At 47.3% G+C, this 7,641-nt stretch overlaps 1 protein-coding gene across 1 annotated transcript in view; it reads left to right on the top strand.

Annotated features, from left to right (window-relative positions):
- CPLX4 (complexin 4) overlaps positions 1-7,641 on the top strand; it is a 26,327-nt gene that overhangs the window by 16,371 nt on the left and 2,315 nt on the right. The window lies entirely within an intron of this gene.

Raw genomic sequence — 7,641 nt, 5'->3', positions numbered from 1 at the left:
AAAAAAAAAAAAAAAAAAACAGGGAAAATGCCCAAAGAAGAAAGTGTCAAAAACAGCAGAAAGAATGTATATGCCATTAGAGTCATATTAAAATACAATTTACAATTTCATGAAAAGAACAAGTCCAGATTTGGCACTGTCGTTTTGTATAAAACACAAGGTTTTCCTTGTTTTATGATTAAACCACCGTATTTCTTCAAGTAGAAGAAGTAATGTTTTTAAATAAAGCCACAAGATTCTTTCTAAAAGCAAATGCATTTCTCTCCCCGGCCAATTTAAAATGTATATGTAAGTCAAGCTAAATTAATAAGAGAAAACAGTTCCACAATGAACCCTAATCCTATTAACAGAATTGTCAATCTAGGTTAGTCATTGAAAAATAATGTTGTGACCCCTGCTGAGCTATATGATTCAGTTACACCTGGTGTTTGTCTGCTGTATTAAGGGCATCGTTCATTTCGAATAAAGATGCATATAGGAGAAACTCAACAGAGTTGCCCTTAAATGTGTCACATTGAAAGTTCGATTAACAATTGAATTTAAAATTTGCCTCTTAAAAAAAATAACAGAGATGATTGTGAACCTTCCTTTAACAGATCCCTTCAGATTAGGAGCCCTTGGGGCTGCCCAGCAGGGTCTGAGACACCGAAACCTCCTGCTTTCTGAGCAGCTGTTTCTGGTGGCCAGGCGGCGGGGAGGCCATCAGAGGCCCCATCAGCCGCCATCTCTTCCTTCCCCTCCTCACCCTGCCCTAGTTTGGTTCGCTCCTCCTACTCATGTCCTTGAAAGCGCAATGGGCTACATGTCTACAGGGAGCATGGGGATGGAAAGAAGGAGTCACTGGATACTAGTGAAGCAGGATTTCAAGACGTGTTGCTTGGCCACACCATCTTTCTCACGTCATCTTCACAAGTGCCCTGTAAGGTAGGTAGGTATCACCTCGCCTTTACAGATGAGAGCAACAGCTCAGAGAGAGAAAGTGACTTTCCAAGGTCACACAGCCAGTAAATGGCAGAGCAAGATTCCACCACAAGCCAACCCAAGCCCACGGGCCACGTTCTCTTGCCAGACCCTTCTGGCAGCAATGCTGGGCTCTCATCCCCTGACGAGCAGAATGACATTTTTGCAAGAATCTTTACCTCTCGGGACCTCGCCTTCCTCATCTGTAAATGAGAGGTTTGGATAGTGGCCTATAGGAGCTTCTTGAGTCCCTGTGGAATATCTTCATAAGGGAAAGAGGTTTGAGATATACGCAGATGGGATCTAGAATCTTATTCCATGTAGCTCCCGACACGTGCACACTTTCAATCAAAGTGAAAACTGATGCCTGTTCTTCAAGAAGACAAATCCACACCATCTGTCCTACTCTGGGGGTGCTGGGGGCTCCTTAAGTAGCTAAAGAGGGAAGAGCAACAGCAGGGTGCAGCAGAAGGAGCAGCCAGCATGCCCAGCCCAGGGCCTCCACGCTAGTCACACACTAGCTTCTGAGGGCAGCAGCCTCGCTCATAACCAGGACAGCGAGAGTAGCTTGTGAAGGAAGACAGGTACCTGACTGCTCAATTACATGATCCTCATGATTATGTCAATATCACGCTGCATGAACTCCTCCATGTGAAAGAAATCCCTTCTTCTAGATGTTGGTATCCTGTGGACAATGAGAAGTGAATAAACCAAAACCCAAATCCAGTCTACCTAGTATCAATCACCCTGGAATCTGCTTATACACCATGCTTGGCTAGCTAGACTCTGACAAAAAGCTGAGAACGCTCAGCTTTTTGAAGGTACAACCACCTAAGATAATTTGTCATGGTATCTCAAGTCTGGTAAAAGAGAAGACCAGTTTCTCCAGGTCTAGGAAGTGGTAAGTCTTGAAAGCCAGGGTTATGTTTATCCTTTGGTGAAAGATCAGGCATCAGTCACAGGAAATGACAGTGGTAGGATATGGAGCTATTTAAATAATGGGGCATTCTGCACCAGCCATAAAGATAAGTCTGGTTAAAAACAAGAGATTAAAATGAATTCTCATCAGCTGGCATAAAGATAATTAGTTCTTAACTGCATTAGACAATATCCCAAATTGATAAGATTTCTAGAAATGAGAAGATCTCTGAAACGGAGCCTCTCAGAACAAAGTATAGCCTATAAGTCCCCTAATTATGTGCTGGCTCACTCATTCATTCATTCACGCCATGGCTCTCATCCCTGAGCCTCCCCTCCCTCCCTGGAGATGCTTCCGGCCCGTGGTGATGCTGATTCACATTGGCCGTAACTGCACTTGTATTTGGGGGTTGTAATGAGGCCTTACTTCTTTTCCTTGAAGTGTGAACTGTGTCCAAATATTCCTGGTCTCCCCAACCCAAGATTTGTCAATGGGCAGCAGAACGTGTGGACAAGACATTCATTGTTTGAATTGCAGACAAGGTCCTGTCAGCAGGGTGGTTCATTAGGAGGAGAGGAAACAAGGCTGCTGTGTCCACTGTGTCAATCCCATTTATGCTTCTTAATTGCTTGCTCTGTCCCGGATCTTTCTCTCAAGGGCTGATACTCTCCCACCGTCTCTTTCACTGTCCATGCCTTCTTTATCCCAGGGATCCTTTCAGCAGGGATCTTGACACGGAGCTGCCCTCTTTCCTCTAAAATATTCATAACCACTGCTACCATTTGTCCAGAGCTGAGACGCTTGCGAGGCTGTTTCACAACATGTCTCCTTCAATCTGCTCAACAACCCTCTAAGTGGCCCTCCCATCGGACATCAGAAATATCAGTTGACTTGCCCAAGGTCATGCATTGGTGAATGACAGATCTGGGACCTGAACCCATGTCTAACTCCAAATCCCACAATCTTTCATTCTCCTAGGCCGCCTCAGCAGGAGGATGGTCTGAATAGGCGTCAGCTTTTTACAAAGGAGACACTTGAATACTTAGCCAGTTCTAGGGCTCGGGCGAGCTCAGTCAGTTAGGATCCAGAGCTAATGATGCTACAGGCACATTAGGTTCCAGAGGGCTTCATTTTCTCCTCTAGCAACCCAACGGCCTTGTCCGATTGTCCTACCTTTAGTTAAAAGGTGTCCATGGCACAGGCCACAGCCCAGAGCAATCGGTTTCAATACTAGAATCACCTCCTGAGGCAGCCATGCTGCTGGGAGAGGGCCAGTAGCATTGTCCTTCTAGATCAACGTGAGTGCAGGACTCTCTGACCACAGTGATTGACTGCACCCAGTGCTGCCTTTGGACCTGGACATCTGAGGCCGCTGTCCTGCTGCCCATGTTTTAGAGGGCTCTCTTGGTCTCTCCCAGCCACACTCTTTCACATGGGGTGAGGAGTCTGTGGCCAAAAGGCCTAGACCGAGCAGAGCAAATACTCCTTTTGTAGTCCATGCTCCAGCTGTTTGGGACCCTAAGAGTCTAAGTACATTCCAGAGCCTTCCCAGCTCTGTGCCCCTGAGAGCCGCCATGCACACTAGGCCTGAGGCATGGGGGAGGGGCCGTGGTCCCAAGGTCCCAAGGTCCCAAGGCCTTTCCCAGTGAGGGCTGGAGCCAGGAACTGGAGAGAAAAGAGGGCCAGGTTGTGAGCCAGCGACTTCTATCGGCACTCCTGCTCTGCCACCCACAAAATTTAGGGGTGGGCCTGACAGGAGGTAAGGGGAGCTAGGGCTGGCTAGGTAGCTTTCTCGTAGAGTGGAGGGCCTAGTGCTAAAGACAAAATGACTCAGCCTGGCTTTTTAGGAAAACCAAGCCTTTGGGTGAAGGTAGGAGTCCTTGCTAGGTCAGAGGTAAGGTCCCAGGACAGCACGGCCTCCTGATAATCAGGGCTAACCCCATGTGCAAGATTGTTCACAGCAAATTCCGCTGTCCCCTTCTGAAGGTTATTATTTTTATAAATAGCTACTACAGGGTGAGTGCTTAACAGATTCTAAATAATTCAGTTATCATCTAATTAACGCTCCACAGCTCTAAGGCAAATAATGCAATTCTCCATACACAGACAAGGAAACAAAGTTTAGGGAGGCTGTGCAAAGTGGCCCAGTCCACACAGCCTGTAACAGTGGAGCTGCTTTTCTCAGGCAATTTAGGCTGCGATGCCGCAATGGGAGTGTAAAGATAAGCCAATAGCTATGAAAACGGAGCTCTCTACAGCAAATAGGACCTACGAATTTAAGTATTATTAAGGCTATTGTCCCCGACAATACATTCACTGAATCATTCAGTAAACATTTATTTTAATTTTTAAAATTTTTATTTATTTGTTTGTTTATATTTTGAGACAGAATCTCTCTCATTTGCCCAGGCTGCAGTGCAGTGGCGCAATCTTGGCTCACGGCAAATTCCACCTCCCGGGTTCAGGCGATTCTTCTGCCTGAGCCTCCTGAGTAGCTGGGACTATAGATGCGCGCCACCACACCCTACTAATTTTTTGTATTTTTTCGTAAAGACAGGGTTTCACCATGATGGCCAGGCTGGTCTTGAACTCCTGACCTCTGGTAATCTGCCCACCTTGGCTTCCCAAAGAGCTGGGATTACAAGCATGAGCCACCATGCCTGGCTATTCAGTAAACATTTAATTGTCTGTATCTACATGCCAGATACTTTGCTGGGTTGTGAGACAGAAAGATGAGTAAGCTACAGTCCCTGTCTTCAAGAAATGTAGAGCAGTGGTTCTCAAACTTCAGCAAGCCCCAGACTCACCAGGAGGAATAGTTAAATCACAGGCTGTGAGGCCTGCGCTCTGGGTTTCTGAATCAGTGGGTGTGAGTAGGGTCCCAGCACGTGCATCTCCAGCAAGGTCCCAAAAGATGCTGACACTGCTGGCCTGGAGAACCCGCTTTGAGAACCGCTTTGATAAAACTTAGGGCAATCAAGATCCTCTCTGTGAGGCACCATAGAATTGCACTGCTCTCCCTTCCCTGAGCAGGAGGCACGAGAACAAAACAAACCTCAGAATCGCCCCTGAAGGAGGAAACCCAGAAGCTGCTTCAAGCACAGCAGAGCCACAGAAGGTGGCCTCGATGAGGTCTCCCTGGGAATGGGAGGCAGGCGAGCACCATCCCGTGAGCCCCCTAGAGCTTGTTAGGTGTTTTATAACCCTGGCTGGATGGCTTGCTTTCCTCTGGCCCCTCTAGCTGCCCGTCCCTGCAGGCCCACAGCAGTTACCCTGTCCTGGTTCAAACCTGGTGGTGACATGCTTGAAGATCTTTCTACCAATCCAAGGGAAGGGGCCAGAATTCCCAGGAATGTCTCTTCAAATCACTTGCATTTGATTTCGGGATGCACAGAGAGGGCAGATGTCCCGCACTGGCGTGAACTGAGAATGAGCTGCCTGCCGTGTGCTTTTCCTCTCCTTCCTGCAAAAAGACCTAGAAGACGATCAGCAAGGAAAGCAGCCACTAGGGAAGGAAGACGAAAAATAAATAGAAATGCACGATTGGCTGGGAGCCCCTAGGGATTAACTAACTAATTAATCCCACAACAGTTTGACCAGGAACTAATTAATCTGTTAAGTACTTGGAGGGCCCAAGGCCCTGGCCAAGAGCAAAGAGAGGCTTCACTTCTCTCCAGAGGCTGGCGCGGAGTGGGACTGTCCTCCAGGGTCTCCAGGGAAGGTCTGGGTGAGGACTGCCCTTCCCAAAAGTGTTGGTTCCCTCTGCATCAGAAATCTGCTTCTCAAGCTATTTCTTGAGCCAGATCCCTGTGTCACTCTGCGTAGGGAACTGAATCAAAGAAGAGAGCCCTGGGGAAAGGCAGCTGGGCTTCAGCCTCTCCAAGTATGGGAGCCACAGAGAGTTAGACCTGGAAAAGTCTTCAGCCATCTGGTCCCTCCAACCCACTTTACGGATGAAGAATGGAGTTGACAGGTTACCCTGGTGGGCCATTTGGACTTAGAGACAAACGATGTTTCTTTCCGATCATTCCTACGCAGCACCCAGATGAGGGGAATTCAGATCGCACTTTAGGCGCTGTCTTTAAATCCACCTCAGAAGTCAACAGATGCAGAAATCTTTCTTAAAACAGTGTAGTCTGGGCCGGGCAGGGTGGCTCATGCCTGTAATCCCAGCACTTTGGGAGGCCGAGGCAGGCAGATCATGAGGTCAGGAGATCAAGACTATCCTGGCCAACATGGTGAAACCCCATCTCTACTAAAAATACCAAAAAATTAGCTGGGCATGGTGGCGCGAGCCTGTAGTCCCAGCTACTTGGGAGGCTGAGGCAGGAGAATTGCTTGAACCCAGGAGGTGGAGATTGCAGTAAGCCGAGATCACGCCATTGCACTTCAGCCTGGCTGATAGTGCAAGACTCCATCAAAAAAAAAAAAAAAAAAAAAAAAAAAAACAAAAACAAAAAAAACAACAACAACAAAAAAAACATAGCCTGATTGACTAAGATCATCATTTTTAATGTAATTCTTCATGAGCTTTGGTAACAAATTCAAGGCTGGTCACAACATATTCAGGTGGCTCTCACATAGATCTTTCCTCTTATTAGCTTTTCTGACACTCTTTTTAATCTTCTGTTTCCCTGAAACCCAGGTCACCTCATGTTACAACCTGATCTCCAAAAAATCTGACAGGAGCCATCTGGGGATGTAAGCTACTGTTAACCTTTCCCAGAGGATGTTTTTCTTTAGACTCCTCTCTCCTTACAGAACAAGGGGCTCTACAGCGTAAGTGGTAAAAGAATCTCAGCTGGGCATGGTGGTGCCCACCGCTAGTCCCAGCTACTTGGGAGGCTGAGGTGGGAGGATTGCTTGAGCCCAGGAGGTCAAGGTTGCAAGGAGCCAATATTGCACCACTGCACTCCAGCCTGGGTGAAAGAGAGAGACCCTGTCAAAAGAATTAAAATAAATAAAAATAAAAATAAAGGAATCTTAAAGACCAGGCAGCATGTATTAAGAAATTCTAGAACAGACACTCCTAGAATCACAAAATGAAATGTGCAAGGCACGTGTGAGAGTATCAGCAACACCGAAGGCTAGACTGCCGATATGCTGAGTGGGAGCCATGCCCTCGATGGCTCACTTAATACACGTGTGCTTAGTCCAGGTGCTAAGGGTGGAGGGTTGAATCTGACATGAGCCCATGAGGGGCTCCCTGTCTAGTGGAAGGGAGGAAAAGGGCAATGATTAAGCAAAAGCTGCCTCTAAGATGTGATGAGTGAATTAAAGCACCCTGTCTAGTCCCTGTAAACTGAAACCCCATCCTTTAGAATGGGGTCAACCAGGTGAATGGGTCTCGGCATGGGGCTGATAGAGTCTGCAAATTTGCAAAGCTGCCTTTAGGCAGAGTTGGGGTGTAATGCTCCAGCTTTTGTATGTCTCAGCATCACAGAGAGAAAGAGCTTCTTAAAAATCCAGATGGGGCTGGAAGTGGTGGCTCACGCCTGTAATCCCAGCACTTTGTGAGGCTGAGGTGGGTAAATCACCTGAGGTCAGGAATTCGAGACCAGCCTGGCCAACATGGCGAAACCCTGTCTCTACTAAAAATACAAAAAAATACCCGAGTATGGTGGTGCACGCCTATAATCCCAGCCACTAGGGAGGCTGAGGCAGGAGAAGTGTTTGAACCAAAGAGGCAGAGGTTGCAATGAGCCAAGAACATGTGACTGCATTCCAGCCTGGGCAACAAAGTGAGACACCAGCTCAAAAAA

This window comes from Cebus imitator, unplaced genomic scaffold, assembly GCF_001604975.1.
Source record: "Cebus imitator isolate Cc_AM_T3 unplaced genomic scaffold, Cebus_imitator-1.0 Scaffold55, whole genome shotgun sequence".
Taxonomy (NCBI): domain Eukaryota; kingdom Metazoa; phylum Chordata; class Mammalia; order Primates; family Cebidae; genus Cebus; species Cebus imitator.
This window is presented reverse-complemented; position numbering and strand designations above follow the sequence as displayed.